The sequence below is a fragment of the Petaurus breviceps genome, unplaced genomic scaffold (genome assembly GCF_028583685.1).
Source record: "Petaurus breviceps papuanus isolate PSGF00001 unplaced genomic scaffold, PetGlider_PUasm1.0 90823, whole genome shotgun sequence".
In the NCBI taxonomy this organism is placed as follows: Eukaryota; Metazoa; Chordata; class Mammalia; order Diprotodontia; family Petauridae; genus Petaurus; species Petaurus breviceps.
In genome coordinates, this window is record NW_027187352.1 from 6862096 (window position 1) to 6887806 (window position 25711).

At 40.2% G+C, this 25711-nt stretch overlaps 1 protein-coding gene across 1 annotated transcript in view; it reads right to left on the reverse strand.

Moving 5' to 3' along the window:
- The window catches only part of LRRC32 (leucine rich repeat containing 32), a 127324-nt gene that overhangs the window by 21515 nt on the left and 80098 nt on the right, over positions 1-25711 (reverse strand). Inside the window, exons 3-4 of the transcript XR_011165017.1 lie at positions 9713-9773; positions 4751-4885 (exon numbers count right to left, since the gene is read on the reverse strand). The gene's annotated coding sequence lies outside the window, so the exon portion shown is untranslated. The remainder of the gene's footprint in view (positions 1-4750; positions 4886-9712; positions 9774-25711) is intronic.

Here is a 25711-nt window from a genome sequence, read left to right on the forward strand (position 1 = left end):
CATTTTGTGTTCTGAGGTCCCTCTCAGCTCTGACATTCTGTGTTCTGAGGTCCCTCCCAGCTCTGATATGCTGTGTTCTGAGGTCCCTCTCAGCTCTGACATGCTGTAATTCTATAAATCTATTCTCAGAGTCTCTCCAGGGAGCACGTCTGACTGTCTCTGCTGTTGACGCAAGGTTTCCTGTGATTCATCCATGAGAAGTGGGATCTCGCTGTGCAGAACTTCCCCTCCTTCATCCCTGGCCTCTCCTGAAATCTTCCAAATCAACAGCTGAGATCCTTCGGAAGTTGGGCTGGAGCCACAGTTATGATTGTTAGATGCCGCAATCCTAAGAAGTCAGGCTGATTTGTTCCTTGAACAATGCAGGGAAGAAGGAATAGAGTCCCCGGTTTTACTGGAACTTTTTGTCAAGTGTATTAGGAGAAGTGAAAAAAACAAACCCTTGTCTGTGAGTCAGGGCATTTGGGGGTGAGACCCCACTCTGTGTGTGGGGCTTTTAGGAAGCCACTACCTCTCTTAGAAGCTTGGATTTCTCTTTTGTGAAATGAAGGGATTGGGTTCAATGGTCCCTGGCTTCCTTTTCAGGTTTCAGGAACATTACAGAAGTCTGCCTCCAAATGTAATGTTCCTGAAACCTGAAAAGAAAGCCTAGTAGCTACTAGTAGTTTGCAAACCATGCTATTCCTGATTTATTGCATTTGCTTATTTCCAAAGTGTTAATGCCTGAACTGAAAATTTAACAATTGGCTCACCTTAGTTGGCTCCAGCACAACCCTGTTTGTAAGCCTTATACTATGAAGGAGATATAGGTTATTGTTGTTATTACCTTCTAGATTCTAGCATCTTAAATTCTAAAGTCCCCTCCAGCTCTAAATATTTCTTCTTTAGGATAAGTATGCCCAGTCTTTTCAGTTGATCCTAATGTGGCATGATCCATTAGATTATGGTTTCCTTGAAAGCAGGGACTCTTTTTGTGTCCCCAGTGCTTAGCACCTTGCCTGGCACATAGTAGGCATTTTTTGTTACTCTTGTTCAGTTGTTTCAATTGTGGCTGACTCTTCATGACCCCGTTTAGAGTTTTCTTTCTTTTTTAAACAAATTAATTTATTTATTTGAGTTTGCAACATTCACTTCCATAAGTATTATTTGTTTGTTTGTTTTTGGAGAGGAGAAGCAAGGCAATCAGGGTTGAGTGACTTTCCCAAGGTCACACTGCTAGTAAGTATCAAGTGTCTGAGGCTGGATTTGAACTCAGGTCCTCCTGACTCCAGGACTGATGCTGTATTCACTGAGCTGCCTAGCTGCCCCCATTTGGGGTTTTCTTGGCAAAGAAGGTGGAGTGGTTTGCCATTTCCTTCTCTAGATTATTTTATAGATGAGGAAATTGAGGCGAATAAAGTTATGTGACATGCCCATGGTAAGTATCTGAAGCCAGATTTACATTCAGAAGATGAGTCGCCTTGACTGTAGGGCCAACACTGTATCTACTGTGCTACCTAGCTGCCCCCTACTAGGCACTTTGTAAATGCATATTGACTTGCTGACTGACTGGTCTCCCATAATTTCATCATATTGGTCATTCCCCTCTGGACATTTTTTTGCTTCTTAATGTCTTCCTAAAACATGGCACCCAGAATCAGACCCAATACTCCAGATGTTGTCTGACCAGACCAAAGTATAGCAAGATGATTTGCTTTCTCATTCTAGACCCCTTGACTTTCTTGGATGAAGAGAAGATTAGCTTTCCCCTCTCCCTTTTGCTGCCTTGCCACACTACTGATAATAAAACCCCCATGTCTTTCTTGTGGAGTTGGCACACTGAGCTCAAGTATGAGACTTTCCATCTACTGCTATTAAGTGTAATCCTATTAGAATTGGCTCATTAGTCTAGCATGTCTAGATTTTTTTTGGGATCTTCACTTTATTATACAACATAATAGCTATCCATCCCAGTTTTATGCCATCTGCAAATTTGACACAGATGTCATCTGTGTCTTCATCTAAGTCACTGATAAAAGATATTGTCCAGCATAAAGCCAAGGACAGGTACCTGGTTCAGCCACAGAATCAAATGTAGTTTCAATTCAGTTCAACAACCACGTATTAATTGTCTACTATGTGCAAAGTTATTGTGTTCAGCACTGGAATCAAAAGATGCAAATGACATAATCCTTACTCTCAAGGAGTTTAGAGTCTGACAGCAGATGCATAAAGATAAATATGAAGCAATGTAGAATTGAATCAGAGCAAATAAAAGATGAGTCTCTAGAAAGTACTACAAGAAATGCAAGTTTAGGAGTCAGAGCTGGCAGGGATTATGGAAGCCATCCAATTTATTTCTCTCCTTTTATAGGCAAGGAAACTGAGACCCAGAGGAGTAAAGCAATTAAACTAAAGTCAATGATTGTGCTCTAGAACTGTACATTCTGTCTCTATCTTCCTACAACCCCATTCATTCATTTAAGAGTTCAACAAACATTTAAGTTTCTAAATAAAATATGATTCCTACTTTCACAGGGTTTACATCTTAGTAAAGGGCTAAATGATAAACACCATTAACTATGACCCTCTGATGAATTTAGACACTGTTTCATAAAAATTTAAGAAGGGAGAGAGAAGTTTCAATCAGAGGAAATCCTGGAAGGCTTTTTGCCAATGGTACTTGAGCTGTACTTTGTGGAACAAGGGTCAACCTTGTGTGTAGCTTCTGCCTCAAATCCCTGGGTGCTAAGGACTTTTTTCCCCATCAAAGGTGAGAAATACTGCTCTCACCCTTCTTTTGTTCGAAGGACTGAAGATTTTTGAGGGGGTTTGTAAAAATATGGGCATAAGGCAAGTAATCATGGAGATGGCATAACTAGGAGTCATGAGAGAGGGATGAGCTGTAGACCATGGTATCAGGGGGAAATAGGCAATCCTAGACACAAACCTTTTGCTGAAATCTTCAACCCTTGGATGATCCAGGAGCACCTTCTGACTGAACAGAGAGCCTGAAGATATACCTTCACTGCTGGAGATGTGAGCTTGGATGAGTCTGAGACCCAAATCACCCTGAGTTGAGGGTGGAGGAAATGAAAGGACAGTATCCTCAGGAAGGGCAGCTAGATGACACAGTAGATAGAGTGCTGGGCTTGGAGTCAGGAAGACTCCTCTTCCTGAGTTCAAATCTGGCCTTAGACACTTACTAGCTGTATGACCCTAGACAAGTCACTTAACCTTGTTTGCTTCAGTTTCCTTATCTGTAAAATGAGCTGGAGGACATAAACCAATGCAGTATCTTTATCAAGAAAACCCCAAAAAGGGTCACAAAGAGTTGGAAATGACTGAACAACAATTGGATCCTCAAGCAGGAATGTGGTTGACATTGTTTTCACTGACTTAATATTCATTTCTGTTCTGATTAAATGTTTAAACTTTCAGTGGTGTTTTATACACAAATCTACTAGTGCACCAGTGGCATTCTAAACTCATAGCCAGGAATCTGACATAGCTTCTTCAATCCAGTGTTTTCCAGGATGACAACACAGAGAGTAGAACGAGAGGTACAATGCTAGACATAGGACTGGTCCAGGTGTTTGAAAGTGAAGAGACTAGGGCAAATGACAACTAGACAGATTTCCCAATACTCCTGCCACTGAGTTGTACTGAAGCCTTCAAGCACTGAATTTTCCCAGTGAAGGCAGTATTCAAGGACAGATTACTGTCTGAACTGAGACCAGTGGCCTGAACCAACCAAATTGAAAGCAGAAGTTCTTAGTTATCAGAAGGGAAGGAAGTAGCAGATGGACCATAGTGAGAATGAGAAGGGATTTCCAGACTTCAGACCTCTGTAGGTACTGTAAGTTTAGGTTGTTTCTATATTACATGCTACAGATTGACGTTGGGACTTTATGACCAGATACTGACTTCCTAAAGTCCCATGATCTAGCTAGCATGGCTTTGACCGATGAATACAGATGATTTTTCCTGTATTGAGGGCTGGTCTTTGGCTGTGTATGAAATGAAGATCTTGGTAATACATCTATCTTTTGCTTTGCATCTTGCTATAGTTTAATCAAATCTTTTTAAACTTTTGCTTAATCAGGACAATGAACTGTAGTGAAGGTAACTAAAATAACTCTGAGATCTAGGAAAAGAAGGGGTGAAGCTGTGTAGAGGGGAACTGAGCTTTTAATTAAATGATGTGATGCAGCATTGTAGGGTGAGGTGTTGGGTTGATTGACAACCGCCCCTGTCCATGGTCCTGACTATTCACTGAGGCTCATAGAAGGTCCCTGCTGCTACACATGGCATGATATTAGCATAGTGAATACCTAGACATGAGTTAACAAGCAGAAATCCCCAGTTTTTTTTTTAATTGGATGAGGAATAATGAGCTAGGAAGGGCAAATTATCATTAAAAATCTCTTTTACTGAAATCTGATATGTGTGGGTTCAGCTGATGGGACCTAATGGGCTACAATATGTAAGCAATATGCCCATCAACTGAGTAATGGCTAAGCAAATTATAGTAAATGAATGTAATGTAATACTTCAGTGCTGTAACAGAAGATGAATGTAATGAATACAGAGAAACATGGAAAGATTTACATGAACTGAGGCAGAGTGAAACAGAGACAAAAACACAACACACACAATGACTACAACAATGTAAATAGAAAGAATCTCCCCACACACATAAATCAAAAGTGAATGTTGCAAAATTATAAAGAACAAGCATATAAAGATATGATGAGTAAAACATTCTTACCCTTTACCAAGGTGGAAAGTCCATAAGCGTTACAGATTTTCATTTTACAAATGCATTGATCAGTTATGATGATTTTTTCCTCTTCTTTTTCCTTTTTTTGTCTTTAAAACACGATTCTTTATATGAGATGCCTTTCTAGAAGTGAAAAAGGGAAGAATACAGAGTGAAGCTATGGTCATAAAAAAGTCATCAATAAAAACATTAAAAAAGAAGTATGTGAGCAGCACAGATTATAAATCTTAAATGTTGTGAGCACACAAATTTAGAAAATAGTCTAATCAGCATGGGAGAGGTTTATTAAGGGAAGGTTTTTTGAAGATGAACTTAAAAAAAATATTTCCAGTTCTGAATTCTTTCTTTCCCTTCTTCTGCCCTTCCCCCATTGAGAAGGCAAGAAATATAATACATATGAAATCAGGCAAAATATTTCCACATGAAATATTTAGCCAGGTCTTAAAGGTACATATGCATATGTATTGGGTGAGAGGAAGTAATTGACACCAGGGGAAATGCTAGAGAAGAGGCAGGAAGGTAGAATCATGCCAATGTAAGCCTCAGCTCCGTCCTCTCCAGTCTGCACTCTGGATTTTCCCTCCCATGCCCTCAGTCAGAATTCCCTTTGCTCTCCCCCTCTCCCTTTTTCAGCTTCCCTTTATGTGCTATCCTCCCTCAGAAGATTAAGTTACTTGAGTGTAGGGAGTCTTTGTTTCTACTCGAGCCAAGGTCACCCACTGCCATCACCAGTCATCCTGATTTTTTTCTTGCCACTGGACTTTGATGACTCTGGAGGAGAGAGTGAGGTTGATGACTGTGAGTGACCCTGCCTCACTTAAATCCAATTCATGAGCAAGTCAAGACATCACCCAGTGATGCCATTGGTTGTCTTTGAAAACGGGATAAGCAATGACAACAACTTGTATTAGTATCCCCAGTGCTTAACAAAGTGCTTGGATACAGAGTAGGTACTTAATAAATGTTTGTGCACTGACTGACAGTCAATTATTGCTCCAGGGAATACTCAAAGACTGTAAGTTGACTAAAATTTTGTTCTCGGAATGTGCCATCTACCATATGCCAGTGAAATCATAGGAACAGTCCCTGACCCTAAAGAGATATAAATGTGAGATGTTATTATTATTACAATACATGGACATGATTTTAAGTCATATCTAGTCTGACTTCCCACCCTGTGGAGGAATCCATTTCTTTTTTTCATAATTTCATTTTTCTAAAACTTAAATATACAATAAGAAAATAAAAAGAAACATATTATAAAATTAAATATTAAAACTTAAATACAAAATAAGAAAAGAAAAAATGGCATGTGCACAGAAGAATGTAAGAGTGGATTCAAAATATATAGCAATATAGCAAATTCAATATATATAGCAATATATAGCAGGAAAACCTATGGAATGAATACCACACATTGTGTTGAGAGTTGCCTATCTTTGCTTTCTTGTAAGTTTTCTTTTGTTCTCTGCTGTGCACTTTTTACTTTGTTCCTTTTTCCCCCTTTGAAGGAATCCATTTCTACTGAATCCTCAATGAGGGGGAACATTAGCCTCTGCTTGGATACCTCCATTACCTCACAAGACAGCCCATCCTGTTATTGAACACCTCAGGTTGTTAGAAAGTTCTTCCAGAAGCTAAGCCAAAATATGCTTCCTTGTAACTTCCCACAGTGAAAACAATAAGAATAACAACAATAACAGCTGACATTTGTGTAGCCTTTTAAGGTTTGCAAAGTGCCTTACATATTTTATCTCATTTTCCCCTGAAACACTTCCTAGAGGTAGGTGCTATTATTATCCCCATTTTATAGATGACAAAACTGAGGAAGATAGTAGTTAAGTATCTACCCAGCATTACACAATTACTTAAGTGTCTGAAGGAGGATTTGGACTCAGGTCTTCCTGACTACAAGTCTATTACTCTATACATCTGTATGCCACCTAGCTGCCTACTCTTAACACCTGTGTTAAGTACTCAAAACACCTGAGTTCAAGTCCCAGTTTTAACACTTACTATTTCCATGATCCTGATCAAGCCATTTAACTTATCTGATATGTCATTTCCTCTCTAGAAGATGGAGCATAAGTACTACACACTCCAATTGCCTCATAGGCATGAAAGAAATCTCAGCAGCAGCAGTAGGAGAGTTGTTATTACTACTGTTCTTTGATCTGCCTGCTGGGACCACACAGTCGGAGGCTGCTCTCTCTCTCTCCTAGGTCAGCCCTTCAGACATTTCACAGCAATGATTCTGTTTCTCCCTGCCCCCATCCCCACTCTTCTTTTCCCTAGGATAAACATTCCTGGTTCCTTTACTGGTCCTCACAGGACATGCTGTAGTAGTTTGGCCATATTAGCTGCAGTTAGGCTGGATCAAGCAAAGACCTACTCGATGGATCCTCCAATGGGCTGCCTCAGGCTGCAGAAGTTGAGTTAGAAACAGACATCAGGAACCAGGTGCCTGCTGATGGTTCTTGTTGGCAGCTTTATTTGGCATGGGTTATATGAAGGAACAAAGTGTTTATCATTTCTTGTCTACCTATGTAACCACGCTATCTTAGCACACCCCAAATTGGAAATATTCAACAACTTGAATGATACTGGAGCTTCCACCAGCTGGAAAATACCGAGATGATACCTGAAATTCAAGACCAGTCCTGGAGAGTGATCACTGCCGCCCACTTAAAAAAGAATTCACCACACAAAGGACTTGGAGGATAGCATAACCCAATAGGAATCACACATACAATCTCAGAGCTGGAAGGGACCTTGAATTTTATCTAGTCTGACCCTTTTCTGAAGCATGAGCCTCCTTATGGCATCTTCAGCAGGCAATCATCTTCTAATCTCTAATTGTACACTTCCGATGACAAGGAGCTCACTACCTCCTTGATAGACTAAAACGGGTGGGTGAAGAGTCGGAGACAAGTCTAAGCATGGCAAAGTTGACAAAGAGCATCAGGAGAATCAGGTATTCACACACCTTGTCAAGCAAGCAATTCTGAGATGCTGTATGTAGTAAGACAGGGCATGCAACAATTCAAAAGCCTCAAAACATGGGCAGTATCCCACAATGCACATCGATTTAAGATGATTGTGAGTCCCATCAGCATCCTAAGTGTTCTCCTCTAGTAAGATTCTTGAAGGCAGGGACTGTTTTGACTTTTTATTTATTTCCCCAGCAATTAATACCATGTCCGTCATAGTTCCTGTTTAATAAAAATACTTGCTATGAGGCAACTAGGTGGTATAGTAGTTAGAGCAATGGATCTAGAGTCAGGAAGACCTGAGTTCAAATCTGATCTTGGACATTTAGTTACTTGACCCCAGGCAAGCCACTTAACCCTGTTTGCCTCAGTGCCCTCATCTGTAAAATGAGCTGGAGAAGGGAATGGCAAACCACTCCAGTATCTTTGTCAAGAAAGCCCCAAATCAAAGAGTTGGACATGACTGAAAATTGACTGGACAACAACAAACCTTAAAAGATTTTTGTGAGGATTAAATGAGATAATATTTTAAAAGTGCATTGTAGGGGGTGGCTAGGTGGATCAATGAATAGAACACTGGCCCTGAAGTCAGGAGGACCTGAGTTCAAATCCGGCCTCAGACACTTAACACTTACTAGCCATGTGACTTTGGCCAAGTCACTTTAAAAAGCAATAAAATAAAATAAAAAGCGCTTTGCAAACCTTAAAGTTCTGTATAAATGTAAACTGCTATTATCATCTGGTGTTATTATTGACTGATTAAATTCTTGGTCCACTTTCACACTTATTAAGACACTTTTTTCTCATTACTACTTCATTAGTTGAGTATGATTTTGAGAAACAGTGTTTCATGAGAGTCAGGAAACCATCTGTTCAAGTCTTGCCTCTGATACATATAAACTGTGCAAGAGATCTCTCCTAGCTTGGGCAAGCCACGGATACCCATGAACCTCAGTTACCTGTAGTACCTTTCTCATAGGAATGAGAGAGGTTTATACTCTAATGAGATCATGTATGAAAATCACCTGCAAATGTCACTATAGAAATGTCAGTTATGATTAGTTTTCCTTAGCAAAAGGCTGAAGTGACGGGTGCAGAGTCAAAAAAGCTGCCATATTGGTGGCAGCACAAGGACCTTAAAGAATACAGTTCTTCTGACTCCCAGCCTAGAGCAGGTTTCCACAACTCCTAAGCAAGCGTCTTTCCTGGTGAAGAGCTTTCTTGGATATCGAATCTTCGTCCTCCTCCCCTTTATGGAATTTGCTTCATCTGTTTCATGTCTCCCTGGGCCTTGGATATCCCCATATCAGGGCATCTGGGCAGGTTTATGAAATAGTCAGCAAATGTTTACATTTCCACATAGCTGGGTGACAGGAAACCCAGCAAGGAGCCTCTGGTCTGAGAATGCAGGAGGGTTCCTGGACTTCTAGCTCCCCTAATTGGCCTTTATCTTTGGAGATAAGGCATAAAGGACAGACAGCAGACACACTTGGGGGAGGTAACATCTCTGCACACAAACTAGACAGCTTTAGGGGCCAGGACTGAGCTATTTGTCTATAATTAGAGGAATGGAGATGAAGGAAAACTCCATAATTCTGTCATATCCTGCCAAATTGGACCTCTCTCTGGGTCAGTGAATTCATATGGGAACAGGTGGTGTCCTGAGTATCCCTCCTGTTTCTGGGACATTGGGAACACTGTGCCACACCCCCCCCCACACACACACACACCTGAACTGCCTCCTCTCCTACTATCTAAATCAAGGGTGGGAAACCTGCGGACTTGAGGCCACATGTGACTTTTGATCCTTAAGTGTGGCCTTTCAACTGAATCCAAATTTTATAGAACACCTGAAATTCTAAGCCCTCTCCAGAGGGCCAGAGTTCACAAAGTGAGGAAGGAGTCAGACTTTGGGAATTGTTCCTGCTGAGCCATTGGGGAACAGATACGTCACACTCACTCGAGTTTCAACTTCTTCCTCTTCTGTCCAGTGTAGAAAATCATCCATACCATTAAGGCTCCTGGGAGAGAAAAGTGATTCCAGAGTTGTGAATCCAGGCAAGTGATTTAAAAAAGATCATAGGACTTAGATTTGAAAGGATCTCAGAGGTCACCTAGCCCAAACCCCTTATTTTAAAGAAATGGACAAAGCTAGTAAGCTGGATTTGAATCCAGATCCTCAAATTCCAAATCTAGGGTTTTGTCCATTGTACCGTGGGACTTTAGGGAACTCCTAGTCCAGTGTTTCTTCAACTGTGCTGCAAGGAACCCAAAAACATGCATGTTTGTTGTTTTTTTTAATGAACCTTGTGTTGTTTGTTAATAGGAATTAAGAATTTTAGGGGATTGTACTCTAAGCATTCCACCAAAGTTTTATTTAAACTGGAGGGTTATACCTTGTGGAAAAAAATTTAAGAACCCTTATTACAGTCCAACACTTTCCTTTTACAGATGAGGAAGCTAAAGCCCAGAGAAAGGACATTGTAAAAGTGGTATAGTAGAGCTGGCATTCAAATCCAGGACTAGAAGAGACTTGGAATATAGAAGATATACTGTCAGAGCTTAAAGGGAGCTTAGAACAAAGGACATAGAACCCAGAATGTTAGAGCTGGGAAGGATGTTGGAATGTGGAATGTTAGATGTTGAAGAGCACAAAAAGGACATTAAATTCAAAGCAGATCTAAAAAGAATGTTAGAACCATAAAGTGCAATAGAACATAGAATATCAGAATTTAAATAAAGGGAGCTTAGAAGTAGAACGTCAGAGCTAGAAGGGACCTGAGAACATGGAATGTCAGAACTGAAAGGAATATTTGAATATAGAATGTTAGAGTCAGAAAAGAGCTTAGAATACACGAGGTTAGAGTCAACAAAAGATCTTGGAATATAGAATATATACTGTCATAGCTTAAAAGGAGCTTAGAACAGAGGACATAGAACATAGACTAGAGCAAGGAAGGATGTTAGAATATAGAATGTTAGATGTGGAAGGGATCATTGAACATTAAAAAGGATTTTAAATTGAAAAGAGATCTAAAAAATGTTAGAACCCTAAGGGACCATAGAACATAGAATATCAGAACTGAAAGGGAGCTTAGAACATAGAATGTCAGAACTGGAAGAGACCTGAGAACATGGAAGGTCAGAGCTGGAAGGCACATCAGAGCATAAAGTGTTAGAACTGGAAGGAAACTCAAGGCACAAAAAAGACTATAGAGCTATAAAAGACCTTAGAAGATAAATGGAATTTTAGAATTGTAAAGGAACTAGGAATACTGAATGGAAGGGGACTTAGACAATAAAAAATAGAATGTTGGGAGTGAAAGGAATCTTTGAACACAAAAAAAGAATGTTAGCATTAAAAGGAATCTAACATGGATATTAGAACTAGAATGGACCATGGGGCAGCTAGGTGGCACAGTAGATAGAGCTCTGGGCTTGGAATCAGGAAGACTTATCTTCCTGAGTTCAAATCTGGCCCTCAGACACTTACTAGCTGTGTGACCCTGGGCAAGCCACTTAGCCTCTGTTCTTTTCCTGTAAAATGAGCTGGAGAAGAAAATGGCAAACCACTCTAGTATTTTTGCTGAGAAAACCCCAAATGGGATCACAAGGAATTGGACATGACTGAACAACAATGGACTATAGGTCAAAGAATATTAGAACATAGAACATCAGAAGTAGGAGAATACCTTACCTTTAAGACCAACTATTCTGACCACTTTAAAAAAAATAGAACCTCCCAGCCCAGTGCAGCTAAGTGGTTTGCTTGGAGTCATCGAACCTATCAGTGGCTGATAGTGGCACTTCAGTGCAGAGCTCTTTCCACATGACTAAAAGGATGTACATACTTACACCTGGGGCAGCCCCTCAAACACTTGACTATAGGTCTCAGGTACCCCCTAAATCTTCTCTTCTTTAGGTTCAGTATTACCTAGACTTACAGTGGATCCTTGTGTAAGGTCCTTGTCTTGAGTCCTCTCACCAACTAAGTTGACTTTCTCTGGACAAACTATAGTATGTCAAAAGTATGGCACCCGTGGTTGTGCTCTTGATGTCCATTCGCTGGTTCTTCCAGTATTTGCATGACTTGTACTCCTTGTAGGCGACTAGATGCCAAGGGGCCAACTCTCCTCACTTATTTTGGCTTTCCCATCCCCTGGTAACTGCTTTTCATTTTGTTCTGCCAAGTCCAAAGATCATTCTTTCGTCTATCTACTTTGTGAACTACTCCATTTCCTTACTTTTTGATGTATGAACTCAAGGTTATGATCGGTCCCAAATTTCTCAATTGTTCTTCATCTGGTAAGAGTATATGTATATACTTAAATAGATTTTATGTAGAGCTATTTTTCCATATTTCCCCTCATTGTAAGTGAGCTTTTTGAGAGCAGACATGATTTTTGGCCTTTCTTTGTATCCCCAACAGTTAGCACAGTGTTTAACAAAGGCTTATTGACCAATTTTCTTTGGAGAAGAAAACAAACAAAATAAAAATTAAACAGTTCACTTTTGTTACCTTCATCTAGTATCCCTTTTCTGATACTCCTCTTGCCTCTGTCCCAATTTATTAGTTAATTTCATTTTATTTTTTGACACTGCTATCTCTCTCACCCAACATGGAAATGCGGCAGCACTCATGGGCTGAATCCTATGCATGGGAGATTTGGCCTGCTCCATTTCCAACCTGGGCTGACTTGACCCTCTTTTTAGACAGCCTGCTATCCCCTGCTCCTGAGTCTTACCTTATTGGTACAGGTTCAGGCACCTGATAAAGCTCAGAGCTCTCCAATTCTACTGATCTGCCACCTTGTAGCAAGGAAGTACAGGGGTATGCCACCATAGGAAGCCCTCTAACAGAATTAAAAAAAAAAACATTTATCACTATCCTCAGGGATTGATTCTGGGTGAGCTTTACTGTTCTGAAGACCTATTGTATGGGAAGGTGCCACACTATATATTCATCCTCAGTTACTTGTTCTTGTTTCCATCAGACACATACATGTATGTATATACACATACATATATACATATAGATGCAGAAACATATGTAGACACTATATATACATATTTGTATGTATATATATGCTTTGTATATTGTTTATTTATTGTGCATGTGTATATATGTATATATGTATGTGTGTATATTAGGCTGGGTGATGTTTCCCACTCAGGTATAACAGTCTCTTTACATAGCATCCTCTTTCTGACCTTACTGAGATTATTTCTGTTTGTTTCTGTGTTCTTTAATTTCTGAGAACTCCCCATCCTTTCTGGGCTTATATCCCCTGTGGAAAATTAGGGCTTTGGATCCTGCCTATTTAATCTTTCTCTGAATTCTTGGAAATCTGCTCTCCAAAAATATGACTATGCCCAGGTTTTCTCCTTCTGTCTCCTGAACTCTGCAATGGAGTAGTGACTTGCCCCTAAAGTTCCTGTCATTTCTATTTCAGAATAAGTTCTTCCATGTTGGTCAGAATCAGGCCCAGAATAGTAGTTCCTCTTGTCATTTCCTTCACCCTTTGAAGTATGAACTCATTGTTATGGCCAGTCATGAATTTCTCAATTGCTCTGTATCTGGCAGAGTGGTTTAGCAAGTGTCCTAAATCACTATGATGTCAAGCCTCTGTGCCTGATATGCGATCTATTCCTTGGCTAACTCTTCCTCCTGTCCAGGTGGTCTGTAACAAGCCTCTTGAAATATTGCTTCTGAAATTCCTCCACTGAACTTCACCCAAATGCTTCTCTCCACTTAAGTTCTTGGATTTTCTAATGGGAATTTCTCTATCAATCTACTCTCTCTCTTTTTCTTTCTCCCCCTTCCCTGCTCCCTCCCCTCCTATCTTTTTTCTCTATATACACATACATGTATGTATGTATATATGTATATATGCATATATTATATGTGCTTGCATATTATATAAAAATGTTTATTTTTAAGACATATCAACTCTCAGAAAACTGTAGACAGTAATAAATTTGTATATTCTGTTCAAATGAACATTTAAATGAAACTATAAAACATAAAAATAATAATATAAGAAAATGGAACAACACAGTCCAAAATCAAAGAGGAGCTGATTTTTTAGCACCAAAAAAGGAAATGAGCCCAGATGACTGAGACTAAAGACTAGAACTATACTCATATACAAGTCAAACCTCTAATGTTAGGAAACCAGAGTGTTTTGTCACTTGGCATCAACAGCTATCATCTTACTGTTCAAGCTTGGCCCCAAAGAAGAGAAGAAAATGCACCTCCCTCCCTTCTTTGCAGAGGTGGGGGACTATGAGAGCAGAATATTGCATACACTGTCAGACTCAGCTTATGTGTTGGTTAGTGCTACTGGACTGATTGTTTTATCTTTATTTGTTATAAGGGATGGCTCTCTGGGTGGGATGGGGACAAATATATTCAGAAAGAAAATGACATAATATTCAGATACCAATACACATTAAGATTTGTTTTTTAAAAGTCTGTAGTGCCAAAAAAAAAGTCTCCCATACACAGAAACAAAAACTTGGAACCACCAAAATTCAAATGGTTGTCAGCTATACAATGAAATGCTGTCCATTTTCTGTATACATTCCCCATGTCCATTATTGCATGCTCTGGTAATATCTCAGAAAAAAGTGCAGAGACTGAAAAAGTCTGTAGCCGCCATCCCCTCCCTTTCATTTTCTGTTTTAAACAAAACATAATGCTTATAAAGCCTTCAAGTCAGTCCAAGTATTTAAGCCCCTACCCTGTGCCAGGTTTTCTGAGCATACAAAGACAAGAATGAAACAATCCCATCGGCACTGTTATACATGAACACCATTTAAAAGTACATTATTTGTGCAAGAGGGACAGAAAGGGAAACATATGTTCACAGAGGTCTAAATATAGAAACTGGCACCACACAACTTACTTGAAAAAAAGTGTATTTTTAAAATTGTGGACTTGCCAATCAAAGAAACATGAACATTCCCATATACAAAGAGCAGAAAAAGCACTGTGTGTAGGCAGAAAATCTCTATTTAATACATCTTTTTTTAAAGTATAAAATAAATTTAACATAATAGTGTTAACCTTGCAAGCCCTTTTCAGTTTCCTTTGACTGTCTTCTGTGTATTTTAAAAATACTTCATCGATGATCTTTTCTTTTCCTTTTTGCATCACTGTCATTCTCTCCCATTCTCTCTGTCAAAAATAAAAGCCTTTCCTTGAACAATTACAGTCAAGCAAAATAATGCTTGTCGGCCATGTCTAAAGATTATGCCTCATTCTGGGTCTCTGGTCCATCTGTGCTCCATCATCTGTTTTCTGGCCTTAGGTTTAGTGATTGTATTGATCATGGTTCTTAAGTATCTCACAGTTGTTTTCCTTTACAAGGTTGCAGTCATCTTTTGCATGGCACTGGACATTTCACTCTAAGTCATTTCCTATTTTTTCTTCTCTGGTCAAGTCCTGTTTACTGGAGATCCCACAGGCTGGAGCTGCCCCTCCAAGCCAGCAGGCTTCTGGCCATCTTCTTGTAAAGTCTCAGCCATAATGGAGGAGATTACTTCTGTTTCTTTCTGGTCTTTTTTTTTTGCTTTTTGGAGGGCAATTGGGGTTAAGTAACTTGCCCAAGGTTACACGGGTAGTATTTTTGTGTTTGTGTTAAGTGTCGGAGGCCGGAACCAAACTCGGGTCCTCCTGACTCGGGGCCGATGCTCTACTCACTGTGCCACCTAGCCGCCCCTCTTTCTGGTCTATTTGACCACTGTTATTGCAAGTCAAAACATCACCCTCCTGATGCCATCAGTTCTATTCAAAAACAAGGACAAACAAAATAACAACAATTTTTTTTTCTGTCTGAATGGCACTATCTACTCATGTAGAATGATGTCATCTGCTCAGGTATCTTTAAAAGACAATTATCTTATTGTTGTCATGTCGTAAGGCATATAGAAACCAAAAATAAAAAACTTTTCCTTAATCAGCAATTAAATTACCTAATTAGACATAATAATCCACTTTGTTTCTCCTTGACCACTGAGCTCTATATATCTTCTTCCTCAGCTACTTCACTCTGTCTCCCCAAGATCATTTAGTGAATGTGGAGTCTGATATTAGAACTTGATCTCTTGATTGGGAGTCCAATTGTTTCCACTATTATTAATTCAATTATTAATCCACTAAAATTCTACCAGACTCCCAAATCCAATGACAGCAGAGTTCTAACATGACAGAAGGGCTTTACTGTGGTCTCTGGGACAGACTGTGCCTCTACCCCTTGTGTTAGCCTAGCTAAGCACAGTCATTTTCATCTCTAGAAGACTAACCATAAAGGGACATTTTTCATCTTTAAAAATTTTTTCTTTTTATATTTATTTATATATTTATAATTCATTTATATTCATATATATTTATAATTTATTTATAATGCATATTATAAATATATTTATTATTTTATTTTTAAAATTCAAATCAAAATCACAAAAAAGTGGAAAATCAAAAATTGAATATACCAAGTCAGGCAGCTTGGTTGGATTATATAGTGCAAGAAGGTGAGCAATTTGTAATAAGTTTGGAAAGGTAGGCAGGAGCCATATTGTAAAGAAAGCCAAATAGAGGAGTTTTTACTTTACGCTACAACAGAGAAACCACCATATCTGAAATCTGACCCAATGTTCACCTGATCCATTATCCTTTTTTGATCTTCCCCTTTTCAGCTAAACTTCATGACATACCCATGAGACAATGGGCAATTGGTACTTAAAGAGATGAAAACTGGGGAAAATGGTTAGAAATGATGAAATACATACAGAAGAAACCTAAGCTGGAGGGAATATAACTCTGAAGGTGCTGAAGTATCTGTTTTTAAGATATCTCTAAGAGGGTAAGCTATATGCTCCCCCCACCTGAAAAAAGTGGAGGAAAAGTCACAGGAAGCATTATTAATCCCTCCTAACAGCAACCTGAAACCCATATTCTTACTTTTACATTTTGATGAAATTTTTTTTTTGTCCTTTTGTTTTTTTGCTTTTTGGAGGGGGGAAGGCTGGGTAGTTGGGGTTAAGTGACTTGCCCAAGGTCACATGGCTAGTAAGTCTTAATTGTCTGAGGCCGGATTTTAACTCAGGTCCTCCTGACTCCAGGGCCAGTGCTCTATTCACTGCACCACCTAGCTGCCCCATGAAATTTTTGAAAATGACTTTTATGTGTATTGAGAGTATCCTCCAGGAAAATGAGAAGCTAACAAGTTGGTTTTCATAAATAAATATCTATAGGAGACCGCATCTTCACAGTCATGCAATTGGCCTGAAAGTGCAGAAAAGAGAAATTCCTTCTGTTTGATGATCTTTTGAAAAAGTTTTTGACATGGTTGAAGAAAATGTGAAGTCTCCTCTTCCTCAAAGAGGGGAATATATATATATATATATATATATATATATATATATATATATGAATGTAAATATATTAAGATCATGCAAGACTCTTTGATAGATACAGCCACAGAGAGATCATTGTTTAACAGCCAATAACCTTCTGATTATCCATACCAGGTGAGACGGATAGACTCTGAAGATGGATGACAGAGAAGTTTGTTTTCACCAAAAGTGTCTTCAGAGTCTAAATGGGAGAGAATTCCTCGTCAGTGGTGAAGTACTCCAGATGTTCCTTTTTTTGTTGTTTTTTGACTGCCTCAAATTCCAAAAGACTATAGGATTTCTTCAATGAAATATCCAGTGACTCAAGAGTTTGGCCTAACAATATCCAGGAAAAACCAAGTGGATGAAGAATGGCTATTGCCCAGATGATGACATGTAGTTGGAAGGGCATCCGACTGAACCACACATCAACACTCATATCTTTGACATATATGGCATACCTTTGGGACTGAATCATGGAAGACCACGATCTAAGATGAAACAAAATTGTGGGTAACCCAAAGGGCAATGGAAAGGTTCCTGATGGGCATAAGCAAACTGAAGTATATAACCAAAGGATAACTTGGACAGAGAAAGTGGCTATAGTGTTATGCAGGAAATGCGTCACTGGAAAGGATATAGGTCAACCCCATAGCAGTATCGGACAGACAGTAACTGAAGAACAAAGCAAATGCTACACTAGTACCCTAGAAATATTAAAACTCCTAGAGAAAGGTTCCTATGCACTGAATGGTTGCCCTAAAAGCACTTGTGAGAGGATGTGTATTGTTTTCATTCTGGGCAACACATGTTAGGAAGGGTATTAACAATCTGGAGACTGAAAAATTGGAAAGGATCGAGAGCAAACAGTCTGGGTATTTGGGCTTTGAAGGGTCTCGAGAGTCCAAGAGTCAAGTCTAGGCTGGGGTTTGCAGCCAGCCCTGTACAGATACCCTGAGGATAGAGAAGGTATTTCTAGGACCCAACCCAGTAGAAACTAAGGCAAGGATTCATCCAGTAGGGGCTCCACATTTGGATGTGTACTTGGTGGGACCAAGTCTTAGCCCACTCTTTTTTTCTAAGCAATTGGGGTTAAGTAACTTGCTCAAGGTTACACGGCCAGTTATTTCTGGATGTGGTGCTAAGTATCAGAGCCCAGATTCGATCCCAGGTCATCCCAACTCTGAGGCCAGTACTCTTACTCACTGAGCCACCTGGCTGCCCTAGCCCACTCTTTCTAATGACCAAGGTTGTAAAGAGAAGACTGTGGCTTTGAGGTATTGTGGGAAAATGTTCATACTTTTATTCTCTATCTTTGAAGTAAATATCCCTTTGATAAAACTAATTGATGTTAAGTAGTTAAGAGGAACTAGGCTTCTAGCCACTGAGGGTAACAGTTCAGAGAACACACCAAGAATGGGAGCTTGAATTGATAGTTGTGGAGAAAAGCTACACCCCAACACTTCAGTATATCCCTAGAACCCTAAAGGAAAGATTTATCCCATCTTGCTCTGTGAGATTGAGTCAGAGAAGTACTCTGGGGACAGTTAGGTGGCACAGGGGACAGAGCACTAAACCCAGGTCAAGAAGATCAAAGTTCAAATCAAGCCTCAACACATACTAGCTGTGTGATCCTGGGAAAGTCACTTAAGCTCTGTGTGCCTCAATTTCCTTACTGTAAACCAGAAATAACAATAGCACTTTCTTCCCAGAGTTGTGAGGACAAATGAAATCATATTTGTAAAGCACTTAGCACAGTGCCTGGCTTGTTCCCCCTTCCCTCCTACTCATTATACTAATATTACCAGAGGAAATTAGCAGTCAGGATTCCAACCTGTGTTTCATTCCAAATCCTAGGCTCCTTTTATTCCTCACCCACAACACTGACATTCCATTTCCTATCTCCCTGATTTTGTATAGTCTGTCCCCCAAGTCTGGAATGCACTCCTTCCTCGGTTCTTCCTCTTAGAAATTCTGCTTTAGTGCTGTTGTTCAGCTGTTTTTCAGTCGTGTCCAACTCTTTGTGACTCCATCTGGAGTTTTCTTGGCAAAGATACTGGATCGGTTTGCCATTTTCTTCTCCAACTCATTTTACAGATAGGGAAACAGAAGCCAAGAGTTAAGTGACTTGCCCAGGATCATATATCTAGCAAGAGTCAGAGGCTGTATTTGAACTCAGGTCTTTCTGACTCATGGCTTGACACTCTATCCACTGTACCACCTAGCTACCTTAGTTTCCTTGAAACCTCAGCTAAGGAATTATATCTAATATGACTCCTCACCCCCTGCCTCACATCAGGGATGTGTTGGTCAGTGTTTAATAACTGGCTCTGTCTCAAAAATAAGAATTCATAACCCACTTTTAAGTATAACCTGCATTATTAACATTTTTCTATCATTTTCTTAAGTCTAAACAACCTGCAAGACAATAAAACAAGCCCTGATTTATAACATCTGCCTATTTCTGATATCTAAATGTTCATATAAAAAATTTAACAACTGGCTCTTAGGAGGTATGAGCTGGCTCTAGTCTATCCCTGCCCCTATATTACCTTGTATTTATTTTGTGTATATTTACGTGTATAAAGAACAGGTAGACATTTTGATTGCTGAAAGGGACAAAAAAAAGAACATTTGAGTAAGAAAAGCAGAGAAAATCAGCTTGAAAAGTATCAGAGAAAATGTTGAAGATTTACACCGACTGTTCTGTGAACCTAAAGACAATCATTCTTCAGATAAATACATTGAGAAGACCTGTTGGAAGACAGAACAATGTCTAAGGCAGGGGCGGGGAACCTGTGGCCTTCAGGCTGCATGTGGTCCTTAAGTGCAGCCTTTTGCCCAAATCCAAATTTTACAGAACAAACATGTGACTTCCTAGGTCCTAAGTTCAGTCTTTTGCCTGAATCCAAATTTTACAGAACAAACATGTGACCTTCTAAGCCATACTTAAGGACTTAGAAGGCTACATGTTTGTCCTGTAAATTTTGGATTCAGGCAAAAGGCCGAACTTACAGACCTAGAAGGCCACAGGTTTCCCACCCCTGATCTAAGGTGACAATGATTGCAAGGCATTATGGTCTATTGACTAATTTATCTACAAGTGACTTTTTCAGAGTTTTACAGCTTATAATTGAGGAACAATAAGTCAAACAACCGTCTGCAGACTATAGGGAGATCATTCAAGTCTGGCTGAGGTCATATCTAACAAGAAAGGGAATCATTTGAGATTCACAACATAAGTCAGAGCGGAACGGGGTCTACCACATGTCAGGCCAGTTACACTGAGAATTCCTTCTGTGTTTGAGTTGTCCTGGTTAACCACTGAGGTGTCTTCCAGCTCTCAAATCCTGTGATTTTGTGTCTTCCTCCCAAACCCAAGGGATGCTGTAATGGGTATTTCTGCATTGGCTTTGTGGGGCTCCCTTTTGTAATCTGGCCCTCTCCTACTTTCCTAGTCTTCTCACACCTAACTCTCTTAACCCCTCCCCATGGACTCTGTGATCTCGTTACACTGGCCTCCTGGCTGTTCTTTGCATGAGACACTCCCATCTCCTGACTCTCAGAATTTTCACTGGCTGCTCCTCATGTCTGCAATTCACTCTCTCCTCATCTCTGCCTCTTAGTTCCCCTGGCTTCCTTCAAATCCCATCTTCTACAGGAAGCCTTTCCAAACCCCCCTTAATGCCAGAGACTCCCCTCTGTTGGTTATTTCCAATTTATCTTGTATATAGCTTGTTTGTACATGATTGTTCCCATGTTGTGAACTCCTTGAGGGTGGGGATTGTCTTTTGCCTTTCTTTGTATATGTAACATTTAATTTAGCACAATGCCTGTCACATGATAAGTGATTAATAAATGTTTGTTGATTGACTGACTTCATGACCTCCACAGCCCTCCCTCACTTAAATCCAACTCACTTGCGTGTCATGGCATCACCTCCATGATGTCATGGTCTTCTTCCAAGGACAAACAACATCAACCATGACCTCCAAGATCCCTCTGAGGTGGGAGACTCCAGGGTTTGTTATGGAAATTCAAAAAGAGTGAGCAGGGTGAAAAACGTGGCTGAGTTCTTTATTTCTTGCTCTCACTGGAGTACAACTGAATCAATTTCCTATGCATCCCCCTCTGCCCTAGTCACAAGGCAGATTTGGGAGGGGGAGAGAAGGTAGAATTTTCTCTGGCTCAGGGAGAAAATGGAGGAGAGACCACCTTCCTCCCCTGAGTATCCAGACTGTGGGCTTTGGATTGGTTCCCAGGAAGATTTCACAATCACCCTTCTGCCCTTGGAACTCCAAGCACAGACCAATCTGGGATGTGGGTTTGGAAGAATTCATGATATTTCTTCATCTGTGGATCCAAGGGAACCCATGTTGATCCCTAGGATCTAGGCAACAATAATAATAGCTATCATTTATGTAGAGATTTATGGTTTGCAAAGCACTTAGCATGTATTGTCTCATTTGATTCTCTCAGCAACCCCATAAGTGCAATTTTTATCTCTTTTACAGATGAAGAAACTGAGGCTCTGACTTGCTCAAGGTTACACAGCTAAGAAGAGTGAGATAGAGGGGGGAGGGTGGTGCAGTGGATAAAGCACCGGCCGTGGAGTTGAAGGACCTGAGTTTAAATTCAGTCTGAGACATTTGAAACTCACTAGTTGTATGACCCCAGGCAAGTCACTTAACCCTGATTGCCTCCCAAAAATAAATAAGTACTTAAGAAAAATCGAAAGAAAATTCCAATTCAAGTCTTCCTGACTCCAAGGCCAGAGATCTATCCTTAGTTTCTCTGATCCTTTTGAATCTCAAGTCCGAGTTCCTGGCTTCTGTCTTGACTTCTCTGATGCAGATCCTATTCTAGGAAATTCGTTTTCCCAGGCAACATGGATGACTTGATAAAAGGACACTGGGTAGGAGTCAGAGGACCTGGATTCAAATCCCACCGGTGCTGCTTGCTCCCTGTGTGTCCTGGTACAAGTCACCTTCCCCTCACTCAGCCTATTTCCTCTGTTATAAAATGAGGAATTGGGATGTGATCTCTAATGTGACTTCTAGATCTAAATCCTTTAATCCTGAGAAAATTACCTCCATGGTCTAATCCCTGGGTAGATATAGAGTTGGAGAAAACCTTAGATGTCCTATTATCTAACTTCTACCCAAGCAGGACTCTTCCGGGCATCCCTGTGAATGGTCATCCAGCTGTTTATAGGAGAATGACAAAGATGGGGAGTCTAGTACATCCTGAGACAGTGTATTCTTCTTTGATTTAGCTTTAAAGTTAGGAAGTTTTCCCCTCACATTATGCCTAATAAGCTTCTTGTGTAACTGACCTGTTTTTGCCCTTTATAGTGAAGCAGAAATGGCCTAACTTCTCTTCCCTATGATAGCCCTTCAGATACTTGAAGCCATCAATCATGTCCCCTCCTTCTCCCCCACCCCAAATCTTCTCTTCTCTCAGTCAAACATTCTCAATTCCTTTTCTTGACCCCTGTATGGCATGGTTTCTAGTTGGCTGAACAGCCCATGGATCTGGTCCATCAGTACGTATATCTTGGACAGGCTCTGTGGATGGACCATGAACATTGGGCCAGAATTGAATAGGAGGAAAAGGGCGGGCTCAGTTGCATTTTGGAAGCTGAGCTGTGCTTTTAATGACCCAAAGCTCCTCTCTAATACAAAGACCCATATTTTTAACACCAATATTTTCCCAGTGATGCAATATGGTTTGAATCATGGAAAACCAGTTTCTGAAAAATTTAAATCCCTAAGGTCAATGGAGAGATGCATGGTGGGTTTGTAAAGGCCATGGAACATTATCAACAAAGAATCATACATCAAAAGCAGCAGAAAGATATAATTAAATGGATTAGACCAGTAAACGTTAACCAGTCTACCTCATTTTCTGGTTATATAGCAAAAAAGTGATAGTATATGGAGAAACGGTGGACTCTACTGTTACCCACAAAATGCCAAGAGGTTCAGAAGAAGGCAGGCATGTGTGGAGGGCTTATGTCCAGAGTTCTTTACCTAGGGTATACTTGTATATCCAAGGATCTGTGACTAGAGATCAAGGGGTCTGTGAACTTGGATAGGGGAAAAATTATATTTTTATTTGCAGTAACTTTTGGTTTCCTTTGTAATTTTATGTATTTTATTTTGTACATTTAAAAACATGATTCAAAGAACAGGTCTATAGGCTTCACCAGATTGCCAAGGGGGTCTGTGGCAAAAAGGAGTAAGAACCCCTAATTTATGGGAAAACAATGGATAAGAGTCCTCCTTCAGGAGAAGGAATAGATTTCTTGTGAATTATACCACTGAAGGGAGTCCCTATACCAATGAGATAAAAAAAACCAGACCCATCAAAGTACCAAATAATAACAATCCCATTACTATCCTCTTTTTCAGTTTCATCATGATGGGAGGATGATACTGGATTCTTTTTTTAAATTTTTTGCTTTTTTGGGGGGGATGGCAGGGCAATTGGGGTTAAGTGACTTGTCCAAGGTCACAAGGCTAGTAAGTGTTAATTGTTTGAGGCTCAATTTGAACTCAGGTCCTCCTGACTCCCAGGCCAATGCTCTATTCACTGCACCACCTAGCCACCCCGATCCTGGATTCTTAAAGTCTCCATCAGTAGAACATGAGCTCCATCAGGTCCTATGAAGCTGGGAAAGGTTTGGGGTTTGGGGGTCAACTGAAGCATACATTGTGTCTGTCCTCTGAGAAACAGCCTCACTAAGTATACATTGGCTCTTACCCAAAAGGTTGGCTGCAAGGGGTGGGGGGGGCACTCTTTTAGCCCTAGCCTAGCAACCTCTAGAAGCTATTTAGAAAGGTGTGAAGGGGCTGCCAGTCACATCAGAGAGAGAAAACCCATGGGTCTTTTGAGGTTTCAAAGTATGAAGAAGTAATCCTCCCATATATTTGCATACCTGCTCAGTAAATAGAAATAATAGTTCAAGGGGTTGATCTGGGGACTTCCCTGTTCTACTTGATGTGCTACAAGGTAGTCAATCTATGTTCTGAGTCTTTAGATATGCAGCTTGGTGCTTAGACTAGGGCACCGGACTTGAAGCCAGGAAGATATGAGATCAAATCTCATCTCCCATATTTACTAGTTATGTGAACTTGGATGAATCATTTGAGCCTCAGTTTCCTCATTTATCCTTTTCAGCTCCAGATCTATGATCTTATAAGAGCATTTCCTTATGAGACATGTGGACATAATTATTGGTGCCTCACTAAGAGGACTAAGGACATCCTGAACTCCCAGGTCAACTGACTACGATAGTAAAAATAACTCATATTTAAATAACAAGAGTAAGAGACCAGTCAAGCATCAAGTTCTCATTCAGTTCATTAAGTGCCTACTATGTGCCTTATTAGCACCTTGCTAAATTCTGGGCATACAAATAAGAAAGAAACAGTACTTGCCTTCAAGGAGATTACAATCTAATTGGGGAAGGAAGCTGGAGGGAAGTGGGGGCCGAGTGAGACAATGGATACTCCATGTCCCACGGAGTCTCAGTCAAGCAGAGACACAGAAGTCATTTACTGAGTCTATTGAATTGAATGGGGGTGTGGGGGTGTTTAGGGAGGTGTAGAACTTGCTGAGACCTTTTCAGGACTACTCATCCACTTTTGGTATGCACCTGTCACCCAACTCTCACCTGTGGCTCCAAAAATCTGTAGCACATATAGTGGTCACACCCCAATAAACCATCTTGGCAGATGAGTTAAACCAGGCTGAAGAATGAAACCTGTCAATGCATTAGGGGAATGTCTACACCAAGCATGTAAAACCTTCCACCTGTGAAATGGGCAGATAAGAACAATTTGTTCCAACAGTCATTAAGGTGGCTGAATCAGGTGCTTCAGATATAAAAGATGCCAAGGTCTTTCTCTGCTTCCCAAGAGATCACCAGTAATCTTGACTTGTCCTGCCACTGGACTTTGATGTCTGTGGAAGTAAGAGTGAGGCTGATGACTTTGTGCAACTTTGCCTCACTTAAATTTAATTCATACACAAGTGAAGACATCACTCACGATGGCATTGGTCCACTTTGAAATCAAAGGATGAGCAACATTTATTCATTGCTTACTATGTGCTAGGCACTGTGGTAAGTAAGTATTAGAATTATGAAGAAAGACAAATTACGGGTGATACAGAGTCGAAAGCGCTAGGGAACTCACAACTCAATGAGATAACAAACAAATAAGAACAAACAAGCAGATTTTCCTTAACTGTTAATCCTATATATTGCTTGTTTCAGAGGTGAAAGATGGAGTGTTTTGTTTATGGAACAGCCAGGAGGTCATTGTCAATGGATTGAAGAATATGTGGCAGGGAGGAAGACATAAGAAGACTGGTCAAGTAGGAGGGAGCCTGCACCAGAGTGGTGGCAATGTCAGAGAGAAGAGGACGTGGTCTATGGATGTCCCAAAGGTGAAACTGACAAGCCTTGGTGACAGATTGGATATGGGGTGGATTGGGGTGGATATGAGAGAGAAAGAGAGAGTAAGGAGTCCAGGATGACCCCTAGTTGAAGTGGATG